The sequence below is a fragment of the Megascapheus bottae genome, chromosome 3, assembly GCF_031878675.1.
Source record: "Megascapheus bottae isolate mThoBot1 chromosome 3, mThoBot2.hap1, whole genome shotgun sequence".
NCBI lineage: Eukaryota > Metazoa > Chordata > Mammalia > Rodentia > Geomyidae > Megascapheus > Megascapheus bottae.
The window spans coordinates 12,584,919-12,598,830 of record NC_143511.1 but is presented as its reverse complement, the minus strand read 5'-3'; the positions used below and the strand labels follow the sequence as shown (position 1 = coordinate 12,598,830).

Genomic DNA, 13,912 nt, shown 5'->3' with positions numbered 1-13,912 from the left:
AACTTTACTCAAGACATACTCATACCATTGGCGACATACTCAAACCTTTTACGACTTACATGAACATTCCATGATTATTTTCCCTTTTGAGCAAACATTTAAGAGAATTCCTTTCAGATCCTTTTTTTATTCAGATAAACCACTTTAAAGAGAGTCCTTGCAGTGAGCTTGAAGCTCGGCCTATAATAAGAAAAAACATTCCTGGCAGGGGAGGCCCAAACCTTCCAGAGTTTATAACAACTGTTCCTTCCTCTGGAGTTATAATTCTGGTGGTGGAGGAACAGAGGTCCAGTCCTGCGCTGCCTGCAGTGGCTCGGAATAAGTCTGAGTCAGCGATGTTTGCATCAGAGGCAGATTTTGGGCGGGAGGGGTCATTGGTTGTCGTGGTGGGTAGGTAGGGCCCCCTACTGGGGCCCATAGCCCGTTTCCCGAGACCGCAGATAAAGGCTGGCCATTTATATCGGTCTTGGACCGGCACTCTCTAGCCCAGTGACGGCCTCTTTTGCATTTAGGACAAAGGCCAAGGGGAAGGGGGAGGGGAATCGTCCCAGGAATGTTGGGTTGTTTAATAGTTCCAGGGCATTCTCTAGAAAAATGTCCAATTTGAGAAATTGTCCCAGGAACGTTGGGTTGTTTAATAGTTCCAGGGCATTCTTTAGCAAAATGTCCAATTTGTCCACATTTAAAACAGTTTTTAGGGCTAGATATTCGTCCTAGTTTTCCTGAAGGTGGAGTCTGGTTTTGGAGTATGGCTCCAATGGCCAAATTAATAGATTTAGACATTTTATGTTCAAAGGAATCCACATCATTGCAAATTTTAATCATACCATTTAAATCTAGGGTCTTTGTTTTGCCTCTTAAAGCAGCTTTACAGGCTGCATTAGCATTTTCTATGGCCAACTGTCTAACTATAATATCATCTGTATCTACCTCACCTAATATTCTTTCAGCTGCTTCTAACAGTCTGGCAACAAATTGAGAATATGGTTCATTATTGCCTTGTACTACCCTGGAAAGAGAGGTAGTAACCGCTCCTGCAGCAGGCACTGCTCTCCAGGCGGCCAGGGCAGCCTGAGCAGTCTGGGTTAATATTCCTGCAGGGAGTTTTTGTTGTTTTTCCTCCGAGGCAAATTTGCCCCTCCCTGAAATTTTATCAGAAGACCATGAAGCCATTTGTGTATGTTTTTTTTTTTGGTAATAGCTTGATTTTCTGCCTTATCTATAAATTCAGCTTTCCAGGTTAGATATTGACTCCTGGTTAAAACAGACTGTACAATCTTGTGCCACTCAAGAGGCAATAAATGTCCTTCACCCCCGAGGCCCTCCAGTACTGTTAAAGTAAAAGGGGCATTAATTCCATAATTCTTAACAGCCGAATGTAGTTCTTTAATTTGTTTAAACGTCAATCTCCTATATGTAATTTGAGAATGTCTCCTTGCCTCCTCCTGATCACCCCCTTCCTCCTCAGAGGCAGAGGAATCTAGGTTTTGTCCCTCCTCCTGCCTTCTGGTGGTGTCTGCCTCCTCCTCTCCCTCTTCTCCTCCCTCCCCCTCTTGTTCCCGAGGTTGAGTGTTAGAGCGAGTAATTACAGGGAAGGAGAGGGAAACAGTTTGCGCCCCGGATCTGAGTCTCTTATTGCGGCTCTTTGAGGCCGAGGGTGTTTTAGCGGGCTTGTTACCCGAGGCATGGGGGGTAGTCACGGCTTCCCCAACAAGATTCATTTGTAAATCATGAATTTGCAAAGTGAGGTCCCTTAACTCTCTTTTTAAATGAAGCACGTTTTTTAATTCTGTCACTTGTTTCAAGAGAGAGTCTTTGGATTTAAGGAGACCTTGCACCTCCGGAGGAACAGAGAATGATCTCACCATTTCCTGTGGTGGGGCTGACAGGAGAGAGGTGTCTGGATAGGGGGGAGGGGTGGGCCAGTGAAGGGCCCTTATCTCTGGAGTCTGTGTAGCTGCAGAAACTTGGGGAAGAGAAAAAGGGCCATATCTTTCTTCCTCATAATGCGCTGCCTCCTCCTCTAGCTCCACCTCAGAGGGGGGGTTGAGCCTGCCATTATCAGAAGAAGTCTTAGGAATAATAGGATAAATATTTTTATAAGGTTTTAGTGACATATTTTTCTTTCAACAAAACAAAAGAATTTTACCAAATCTTTCTTTTTAACTCTTATTCCTCTCTCCCTAAGTGATCCTTTCATTTCTTTTATAAATAAAACCTCTTTTGATAACGCTTTGCCCATGGTTGATGGGACGGCAGAACTTACCTCAAGACTCTCCCACGGTGCACGAGCGATGCGGTGTGGGTGTCTCTACCTTAATATAATCGGGGTCCCCTGTTCTCCACGCCGTCCGGTAGGTCACCGTGCCTCGAGCCCCATGTTGGGCGCCACTTCTCCTGACCCGCGGGTTCAGCTATTCATGCGGCTTGAAGAGGCACCTCCTAAAAGAAGAAAACCAATGGGGGAAAGAGAGGAAGGAGACCAGGCGCATAAAGAAAGACAGAGACAATCTGAGTCGCGTCAAGGTCTCATTTATTAAAAGTAAAGCAGGGTTTATATAACCTGAGTGTAAGAAAGGGAGTATAGAGGGGGAGGATGGAGAGTTTTTGTGATAACAAGAACGGGAAATCTCAAGGTTAGGGGTGGGTCAGGCTGTTCTTTTGGCCGTTGTGCTAACCCAAGCAACAACCTGCGGTTATTCCGAGAAGTATTTTGTGCAGATGACTCAACCAGATGCGATTTGCTCAAGGCTAGAGGGTCTTTGCTTTGTTCCGTTTAACTCCTTGGTCTCTGACAGCCAACCATTGCACCTGCCGGCCTCTGGGGCTCCGCTCACCTTCCAGGACCTTTAGGGTCTTCGTCGGTCCTGGTGGCGGGGCAGGGAGGTCACCCCAGGCCCAGGACCGGCGGGCTCCGCGGCCTGGAATGCTGGTGAGCTTCCGAGGCCGCCTAGGGTCTCCGTCCTCCTGCCCCACAAAGCCTCCGCCATTCTTCTGGCTTTGCTGTGCCATGCCCGCCCGCCACCACTCAAGGGCGCCGTGTCCTCGGCAGCCAGGCGAAGCCTGCGTCTGGGCCTGGCAAGATGAAGCCTGGGCTCGAGGCCACCGCCACCTTCAAGTCATCGCGGGGCATAACACAGAGGTTTTTCCCAGAATACTTCCTGTCTTAGCTAACAATATATATCCCTAAAGATGAGGCATTCGGTGGGGGGGGGGGAGAGATGATTTAGAAGGGAATGCCTATGCGAAAATGTGAGAAAGTAGGCTATTTTCAGTTTTGCTATGCTTGAAAGCTTGGCAAATCAGGAGGCACATAGAGGATTAACCCAATCTGTTTCCTGCTGTGCTCCCACTGTGACAGAATCTCTGAAGGCCTTGCCACCTGCCTTTCATTAAGAGAGCCACTGGCACCATGTTAAATCAGGCCCTGGCTCTGGGGCAGGATTGCTTTGCAGGATGTAGTCCAAGCATCTCAGTGGTAAGCTTGTTGCTTTCGACAGGGCTAAGGAAGAAAATGTGATTTTGTTGGTGATAAAATGAGAAAGAAACTAATGGCCAAAGTAAGGGAGAAAATTTCTGATGAGTGTTTTTAGCATGGTGTCAGGACTCCTAAAGCTACAGACTAGAAGTGACTAATTAGATTAAACATGAAAGTTAGGATATGCTAGGTTAAACTTTAAATAAAATGTGGGGACAAATGGCTTAGTACTGCAGTCCTAGACCAGGCTGTTTTGTCCAGCAGAGGAAGGAAATTCAACATGTATGAACCATTCACTAGAAATACTTGATACTTTCCTTGTGATTTTATTTAGTCATAAAAACAAAAATAAGTTCATCTGGGTGCCAGTGGTTTAGGCCTATAATCTATCTACTCAAGAGACTGAAAAATGGTTCAAAGCCAGCTCTGGTAGAAAAATCCATGAGACTCTCATCTCTAAACAAAGAGCTGGGAATGAAGTTGTGGCTCAAGTGGTAGAACATTAGCCTCGAGAAAAAAAGTTCATGGATAGCACCAGACTTTAAGTTCAAGCCCAAGAACCTGCATGCACTCATGTGTGAGCACACACACACACACACACACACACACACACACACACACACACACCATACAGTCTTGTCATACTCTGTCTAATATAAGTCTCATTTGTAAATTAAGACACAGATGCTCAGAAGGATTTAGTGACTAACCAAAGGTCACATAGCTGATAAATGGTAAAATCTGCATTACACATTGTCCAGTTGTCTCCACAATTTGGAGGTGGAAGATCAGTATGAACTGTCTTTCTTATATTTGGCTCAGCCAGGTGGTGACATAGGATCTGCTTTCTCACACATACACACACACACACACACACACACACACACACACACACACACATGCATGTGTAAATATCCATGTATGCACATTTCAGAGAGAGATAGAGACAGAGAGACAGGAATAAGAGAGACATAAAGAGACATGGGGGACATTTGTGCATGTGTTAAAGAAGATGTGGTGACTAAGACATAATTTGCTTTACTACAGCAATCTATTTGATTGAGTTCCTAAATATGACAAGTTACCAAGAGAATGACCTCAGCAATTACTGCCAGAGATAGTGATTGACACTCAAGACCCTCTTTCAAGGACCGATTACTAGTAGAATGTTGTTGTTTTGATGAGTTTTTCTCAAGCATTTACTTACTGCCTTGCTTGACAACCCTGCTCTGACTCACATTGGATTCTATGTATGCTGTGCTGCCAACCCGTCACCCATTACTGATGACTGACTGTGTCACAGTTTGTCTTGGCACTAATAATTCATACAGAGAAACTATCAAATTTTGGAGATCTGTCCTTTCCTTCTCAGCCTATGCTTTCAACAGCATCAATCTTAAGTGCATCTGAAACTAGACAACCCACCACTTTAGGTATGGGCCTATGAGAATATGGCTTCCCACACTTGGCTTCCCAAGGAGGTCATGAAGCTGGGAGTGGGCCTAAAATAATACATGTCAGGAACAGAAATGACCTAGTAGTGGTGCTTAGTTCAGAAGCTGAAAGACAAATAGCATATTGACTCTGAGTGAGGTGAGAGGCCAGAACTGTCCCATGATGATTGAGAGAGGAGTCAAAGGACGCACCACCTCGTCTGTATGATAAGAAAGCTAGGCCTAGAGAGGAAAAGACCAGATGGCTGCTGTTTTGGTTTGTTTTGTGCCATGTGTAACTAATGAGCGCCCTTTCCCTCCCCCATAGTCACTGAGAACGGTGCAGGATGAACAGCCACCAAACCTGAACTCAGAAACACTCCAAAATCTGAAACATATTGAATGCTGACATGACTGCAAGTGGAAAATTCCACACCCAAGTGGTGAGTCATAGTCAAATTGCAGACCCAGTCAAATACTATATAAAATTATTTTCAGATTATCTGTATAAGGTGCACATCAAATGTAATGAATCTTGTGAATTATGTTGGGTCTTACCATTTTGTATATACCCAATCTTCTAATCTTAAAAAACTAAAATCCAAAATAGCTGTAATTTTATACGTCAAAAATTTGTAGTTTGTGTAATGGGAAAACTGGAGCAGAACTGGCGTTTCTACTTCATTTATTTTTGTGTACAGGTCTTGGGACTTGAACTCAGGGTATGGGCACTATGCTTGAGCGTTTTTGCTCAAGGCTATCATTCTACTGCTTGAGTAACAGTCCATTTCTGCCATTTTTGATGTTTAATTGGGGATAAGAGTCTCATGGACTTTTCTGCTTAGGTTGGCTTTGAACCACAGTTCTCTGAGTCGTTAAGGGTAAGCCACTGGTACCTAGCATGGATATTCTACTTCTGAGATGTACAGATGGTAAGATACTCTTGGCTATTGGCTGGGAGCTTGGCTGGGTAGAAAGCCAGGGGTTCTGTTCCTTTTCTATATAGGCAGCTTTCTGTGAGACACTCCACGGGTTGTTTAGATTTCCTAACAGCTTGGCAGCTGGGCTCTGAGAATGAGAGAACCAAGGACACCTGTAATTTCTTTCATGACTTGCTTCAGGAAGCACCACTGTGGTCACATTCTACTTGTGAAGTCCATACATGCATGTTCTCATACAAAGAGAGGGCATCTAGATATTAGTTGTTGTGGAAGACTTGTTAAAATCACACTCAATGGGCAAATGAGATGAGAACATTGCTGTGACCGTTTCTAGGGGAAAAAATCAGCAAAAGTGAAGTATGGTAATATATACTTCTACTCTCAGGAATCTGAGTCAGGAAGACAGAGAACTTAAGGCATGCCTAGACAACATGGTGAATTGAAGGCCAGTCTGGGCTACATGGCAAGGCTTGGTCTCAAATAAATACAGAATACAAAACAGAACATAATGAAATACTGAAACACAGCTTAGCAAAGGTAAATAGGGAGAGTGCAAGGAGGGAAATTCCAAAAGGCATTCCCATGCTTTGGCTTTAAGACCTCTGATTTACCTTTTTCCCTGTCTCTGTCTCTCTGTCTCTATCTGTCTGTCTCTCTGTCTCTATCTGTGTGTGTGTGTGTGTGTGTGTGTGTCTGTCTGTCTGTCTGTCTGTCCGTGTGTCAGTGTTATACATGCCCGAATATGCATCCGAACATGTTTGTCATTACTGGAGCTTGAACTCAGGCCCTCATATGCTTGGTTTTCTGTTTTATTCCTGGCTGGCATTCTATCCTTGAGCCATGTCTTTAGTTCCAAATTTTGCTGATTAATTAGAGTTAAGAAACTGAGGCATGATATTCATGATTATCTAGGCTGACATCAAACTTGGATCCTTAGATCTAAGCTTCCTAAGTAGTCAGGAATACAGATGTGAGCTAGAGAGTTGGGTGTTGATTAGAGTCTTGAGTTTATAAATCAAAGCTAAGAATGGTTGGCAAATCTGGATTTAAGGAATAATTTAACTCAGAGTTTCACAAATGTATTCAGTACACACATAAAGTACTTTTAACTTTGTGGGCCACAGTTTTGGTCCCAGTATTTAACACAGCCATTATTGCATGAAATAGATAATACAGAAATGAATGAATGTTGTTTTATTCCAATAAAACTTCATTTATAAAACCTGGCAGTGGTCTGCATTTGGTCCAAAATTATAGCTTACTGACATCTAGTTTAGTTTAGTGACAGCAGAAGATACATGTAGTGTTTTTCGCCAAGAGGACAATGAAAAGAGGGAGGGTGTTTATGAAACTTTTAGGTTAGTATGTTCTGCAATTGGCTCCCAGCTTGGCAAGAAGGAAAGGGAAGACTTGAGGGAAGTCACAGGAAGGATTCCTGGTCCCAATCACATCATTGAATGGCAGGGGGGCAATATCATAAACAGTATGCGGGAACGACAGCAGGTGGAGGCTCGATAAAGAGGATCCATGTATTGGAGATTGCTCGGTGGTAAAGTAGTTACTAGTAGTGATAACAAAGCTTGGAGTGTACAGCATGGATAGCATGGAAGGAAAGCTTTAGTAGAGTGGAGAATTTCAGACATTTGGAAAAGAGATTGTTTCTTGGATCAGCTATGTACATTCTAGAAATGCTCCCTCTCTCTTTCCTCCTCCTTTCCTTCCTTCTTTCCTTCCTTCCTTCCCCCTTCCTTCCTTCTTTCCTTCCTTCTTCCTTCTTTCCTTCCTTTCTTCCCTCCTTCCTTCCTATTGGCATTACTTACGCAAATTTATAGAGTACAACATAATATTTGATCTGTCTATACAGTATGGAAATATTCAATAGAGGTAACTGATATATCCATCACCTTTCTAACTCACCATTTTTGTGAAGAAAATGTTAAAAATCAATTCTTTGGGCAATTTTGAATTGTACAGTGTTATTAATTGTGGTCACAGAGTACTTCAATAGCTCATATCGTAGCTTGTTCTTCAAGTCCTACTAAAACTTTTTTTTGCCAGTACTGGGCTTGAGCTCAGGGCCTGAGCCCTATCCTTGGGCTTTCTCAAGATCAGAGCTCTACCACTTGAGTCTCAGCAACATTTAGCTTTTTTCTACAACCCAGGTCTTTGTGCATACTAGGCAAGCACTCTACCACTAGACCAAACCCCCGGCCCCCCTACTAAAACTTTTTACCCATGATCAATATCTCACTTTCTCTGGTAGTACCACCATGGTAGTTCCACCATTCTACTCAGTTTCTATGAAATTAACTTTATTGAATTTCATGTACAAGTGATATCATACAGTGTTCATTCGTTTTCATCTGTCTTATTCCACTGAGCATACTGTGCATTTTCTTTTATTATAGGAAATTCAGTGACCAAATTATGCCTATTCAGAAATTTAAATAGGGATGATAAAACTACCTAAGATTTTATATTTAATGAAAATCTGTTAATGTGTAACTCAAATTCAAAACGATTTCTTCCCTACAGCATTCCTGGAAAGGGGCTGAAAATTTACTAGTATGCAGCTCTAGTGTGACATATGTCACACAGATGGTGACATTGGCCTTGGTCAAAGGGAAATAGTTACTAGAGTGGTCCATACCTATGACTCCTCAGACCTCTCTGAGGGAATCCCACATCTACATACTAGAACACTTACTGAAAATATCTTTGTATTTAAGGAATGTGTGTGTGTGTGTGTGTGTGTGTGTGTGTGTGTGTGTGTGTGTGTGTGTTGGAACCTAGTTTTCTGAGGCCTCTGGCAGAAAAAGACTCTACTAAGTGCAGAAGAATAACACTTCATACAGGAGGCAGGCTCAATGAAAGATGACAACAGAAAGCATCATGGGAAGTGAGAAATGGCTATTTTTGGTCCCCCTGAATGGATGTATCTTAACTTGACATTTCCTTTGCTTGCAAAACAGGAGAAGCAAGGAGAATAATACAGCGTGATAAAATGATATGGGACAACTGGGGAATGGAAATGAGGACATATTAATAAAATTTTGATTGTATAATTACATTAACTTCGGTGATTGCCTTACTTGCTCCTCATTTGGGTGGAGAATTTTTTATGAGCAATTATTGTGAACTTTTATGTACTCATCTATGAGCTGTGGGTAAAGGTACAATAGAAGTGTGGCTGTGGAGCTTCAAATTCAACTCAAACACCTGCTATTTGGTTCTGATAGAATTTCCCTGGGAAATACTAAGTCATTCTGATTCTGTAATCTTCTCTCTGTGCTATATGTGTGATTTTCTTACATTCAGAAAAGATTCCAGAGTTGCATCAAAGATGACTGGGAACCAATTTAAATAATTTGGGATAATCACTGAACGCAAAAGAATTTGGAGAAGTTTCTGAAACAGCAGAGGTACACAGGCTGTTCTAACACCCTCCTGGAATGCCACATCAAAAGCAGCAGCTTCCCGGAAGGTAAACGATTTTCATGGAGAATTGCAACCCATCGATGATGGGTTTCCTGTGAAAAGCAGGGGTCACTAATTGGATTGTATGAAGCTGTCCACTTTTAATGGTTTGCAATGCAAAAGAGGCGGCAGCGGCCGCAGCGGTGCCGGAGCGGCGGCGGCGGAGGCGGTGGCGGCGGCCGCACGAACTTCCACCTTAGACCACGGCGGCCCGCGGCGCCGTGCAACGCTGCGCACAATGAGCCACTCTCATGCACTTCTTTTATCAGACGGTTATATCTCTCAAATCAAATTCCACCTTCCCCTCAATTCCAAATAAATTATCTCTACAGCCTTCCCCATTACAGTAAGTACCAGACATTGGCTCAGCTGCTGGTAACGTCAAATAGAATCCCACTTTTCATCTCTAAGATTAGCCATCAATAAACCTTGGATTTTTACATTCTGGAAATTGCTCCTGAAGCTGTTATGAGAGTTAACTGAAATACAGGAGCAAAAGTCACATTTGCCTACAAAAGGTGACTTTATTCTATTTCATTTCCATGGGATCATCTGCATGGGCCTTTTAATGTTTTCTTCCCTTCCACAATCCAGGCCTCTACATAGTCCTTGCAAACCATTAAAGAATTTGATCTTCTCTTTATCTCCCTTTGCAAAATTCACTACCTTCTCTCCATGATCAATGCACACCATGCTCTTTGTTCACTTACATCTCTATTCAAGGCCCTTGGGTACTTTCTACCAGATTTAAGGACTTTATGAAACTCCATACCCCCCCTTCTAAAGAAAATCAAGACTGGTACTGTGCAAAAATGCAGCCTCCGCTTTCTAAATAGATTCCTAGAATTTCCCAAGTCCCCAAGCTTTGTGAAACAATTCCCTGAGACTATTTTCATTTAGGGGCCTAGTAAAATAGTCCTTGCTGATAATACATTGAAAAGACACTTGCATGTCCTTATTAAGAGTATTAATAGGCATCATCCAGATCAGTAACATGTCTGCTGGCCATTGTCCAGGCTGTTTATGGTTGTATTCATCATCCAGCAGAGTGCTTGCCTCCACACAGACTTAGCCCTGAGACTGCCAGTTCATTTCAGAAGCTAGAACTGCTGACTCTGCAGGTGGCAGTAGCAGCTTTGGAATAACTTTCTGGTAAAGCCAAAAAGGAGAGCTTCCATGTTCATTCTACAGCTAGAGCCCTGTAAAAACAAAAACAAAAATAGCATTAAGGAAGACTGAAATGGTTCGCAAGAGTATAAGCAAAGCATATTAAAAACAATAAAAATGGGACCATCATAAACTCTAACTTGGTAGCATCCAAATTTCCTTCTAGAAAAGCCATACTCAGCACATGGTAAGTAAGCAAATCAACTTCCCACAAGTCAAGAATGTGTCTCCAGAGAAAGCCCATGGGAACTAAGCTTTCCTCTATCTGTTTCATTGTCAATAAAAATAGAGTGTATAGTAAGGGTCATTTGGGATTCTTCTTCTAGTAGGTGGATGTGCTGTGAACACAGATTGTAGATTTGGATGTACCACATATGCTTACTTAGCTCTGAACTTATCCAACTGTATATATTAAGTATTGAGTGTTTGTGTGTCATTCTGCCTATAAGTCATTTGAAAATATGTAAAAAAATAAAGTGTACCTAACTAGTCATGTAAAAGGTCTAGGGGCAGGCTCTAGTGTGAAACTGTGGTGAGCCCAACATAATCCATCATATCTGACATGCCAGTAGATCCAGCATATCCCACCCACACAAAAGAAATACCCAGGGTAGACATACCTGGATATAAAGACGGGAAAGAAGGAAAGAGAAGGAAAATCAGTCCATTTTTGAAGGAACAAAAAATAAACTATCCTTTAAAATAAGAATTAGAATACAAACTACAGGGCTGGGAGCATGGACTAGTGGTAGAATGCTTGCCTAACATGCATGAAGACCAGGGTTCAATGCCTCAGTACCAAATACATAGAAAAAGCTGGAAGAGTTGCTAGGGGCTCAAGTGCTAGAGCTCTAAGCCTTGAGAAAGCCCAAGGACAGTGCTCAGTCCCTGAGTACAAGCCCCAGAATTGGCAACAACAACAAAAGAAATACAAATGACATTGCAGATTTCCATTTACAAACATGAGAGCAAAAGCAGAGTTGACCAAACTGTAGAATCCTGTATTCTTAAGGGGCATTATTACCAAAATGAAGGAGAAAAAGACTTTCTGGCAAAAATAAAAATATAATGACATAGGTCAGAAACTCAATTCTACACAGATAAAGACAAAAACAAACATTTGGGAGGGTACTAAGATTTAAACTCAGAGCTTCCACATTTGCTCAGCTTGCTGCTTAGCTGGTGTTCTTCCACTTGAATCATATCTGCTTTTTTGGGGGACATAGAATCTCACTGTTTTTTCTGCCTGGCCTAACTTTGAACTGCAACCACAGCTCCTAAAGTACTAAAACTACAAGTGTGAGAAACCAGTGCAGTATATTTTCTGATTCTTATTTGATCAGAGAGGTTAACAGTTTATTCAAAATGATAGCAGTAACATAAGGAGTATTTGTAACTGTGGATGAGCAAAATGAATAACAGCAATGTTATAATAGAAGGGGGTATTTACTTCTTTTTGTTATGAAATTCCCAACCTACCTCTGGAACCGTGCAGTATCATTTAAAAGTGGCTCAAGTTAGTTACTGACACACTAATCTCTTATTTCCTACAATCTTGGCTTCGATAGGTTTAATTACCCATACTCAGCTGAAGCCTAAAAGACATTAAACGGGAAATTTCAGAAATAAACCATTCATAAAGTTTTAATTGCATGCCACTCTCAGGAAATACGATGATATCGATATCATTTTATTCTGTTCCACCTAAGACCTGAATCCTTCTTTGGTCCAATAAAACCATACTCTAGATTTTATATGCCCATTAGTCCTTCAGAAGCCTTCTCAGAGGTCACCTCACTTATGGTAACCTTACAAAACCTGTGTATAAGGTTTAGTGTTATTAACAATTTTAGACATCTATTGGGTGTATTGGAACATACCTTCTTATGGGTAAAGGTAAACTATGATATTACACACTAAGGTCTATTTTTTTAACCTTTACATCCAAGTACTTTCCAAACTAATAGCCTTCTCTCTCAACCCAGAACATTAGAATACAGAAATGAACAATAATAGAGAAATAAGTACCTAAGATGTAGGATCACTTTAGTGATTGTTTCCTGGGTGACAGTGGAAAAGACAGGCTACAGAAAGCCACTCTTTAGAAAGGCACTGACTCCAGCCATATACTGCCTTCACAGTTAACCAAGCACTTCAATTTCGCACTAGCCTTCCCCCAAATCCACTGGAATGCAGTTTATCTAACTTTATATCTCCCTCACATACTCCCATCAGTCAAATGAAAGCCATAGGCAGACACCTTAAATAACCCCCAATTCCTGTATGCCCCATCCAGAGTCAGGGTAGAATGACTTTAGTCTTTTTTTTTTTAGTGCCATGAATTAACAGCATTAATTCCTAGCTATAGTCAACCCTTTGTGCACAAGGCTTCTGTCCTTTACACATACTCGTAAATGTAGCTCTCCTCTGGTGTATCATAATTTTTCCCCTTTCTAGTGGACATTCAAAAGCACAATGTCATTTCTCTCTTATTAAAAAAAATGCTTGACTCCGACCCCCAAATTCCATTTACTACCAAAGTTCTCTTTATAAAGAAATGAATTTGATGAATTACATTAACTTACTGGTTCAATTTCTCTTGCTCTGTTTTGCTCTGGACACTGTGTGATCAGGTTTTACAGTTCTGCCACTCTTATCAGAATCTCCACATTACCAGACCAATAGATATTCCAGTCTTCATATGCTTAGCCTTCAATTTTTATTTGCACATAATCCTATAAAAGCCTATATAATGCAATTAATTTATATAATATGACTATGCCAATGATTCTTATATTTATAGTTCCAGCTAAGGCTTCCACTTGGACTTCCAGACATCTTCATCCATCCAATCACCACTAAATCTCAACTTGGTTGGCTAAGAGGCAGATCACACATAACAAGAATAAAGCCCCCCCTACTATTTCTACCACCCTAAACTTTCTAGAGCCTTCAATGAAATTAATAGTGATTTCATCTTTCCAAGAGTTTGACCCATAATCATTTTTATCTTTCATTTCCAGGTTTAATCTGTCAACATCAAGAAAGCCTTCCTTCCCTTACCTACTGAAAACTGACTTTCCATCTTGTTTGTTTGTTTCAAATATATCTACCTCCTTCATAATGCAGGTTCCACAAGGTAGAACATTTTTGTTTCAATTTTCCTTTGCACCATCCCCAAGATATCATCCAGTATATAAAAACTGGAAAAAATTCTAAGAAATGACAAATATTTTCGAATTAATATTTAATCATTTGTTTTCTACTCCTCCATATAGAGCCTTCTACTCGTTTAACCTGTCTGATAAAAAGATCGGGGATCTTTTTCCCTTCCGCCTGCGCTGAGGCAGCCGAAGCTGCCACGGCACCGGTCGCGGCAGCCATCTTAGGAGAGCGACGCGCTACCGAGGCCAGCG

The 13,912-nt window shown here is 41.6% G+C and overlaps 2 long non-coding RNA genes across 2 annotated transcripts; one reads left to right on the top strand and one right to left on the bottom strand.

The window, feature by feature from the left end:
* Positions 1–2,852: 2,852 nt before the first annotated feature.
* On the top strand, positions 2,853–13,912 carry LOC150064947 (uncharacterized). Its single transcript, XR_016534860.1, has 5 exons — positions 2,853–3,142; positions 5,240–5,354; positions 9,171–9,336; positions 13,520–13,635; positions 13,775–13,912. It is a non-coding gene; the product is annotated as an uncharacterized LOC150064947 (long non-coding RNA).
* Positions 9,406–12,055, bottom strand: LOC150064948 (uncharacterized). Its single transcript, XR_016534861.1, has 2 exons — positions 11,976–12,055; positions 9,406–10,528 (listed from the first exon to the last, which is right to left on the bottom strand). It is a non-coding gene; the product is annotated as an uncharacterized LOC150064948 (long non-coding RNA).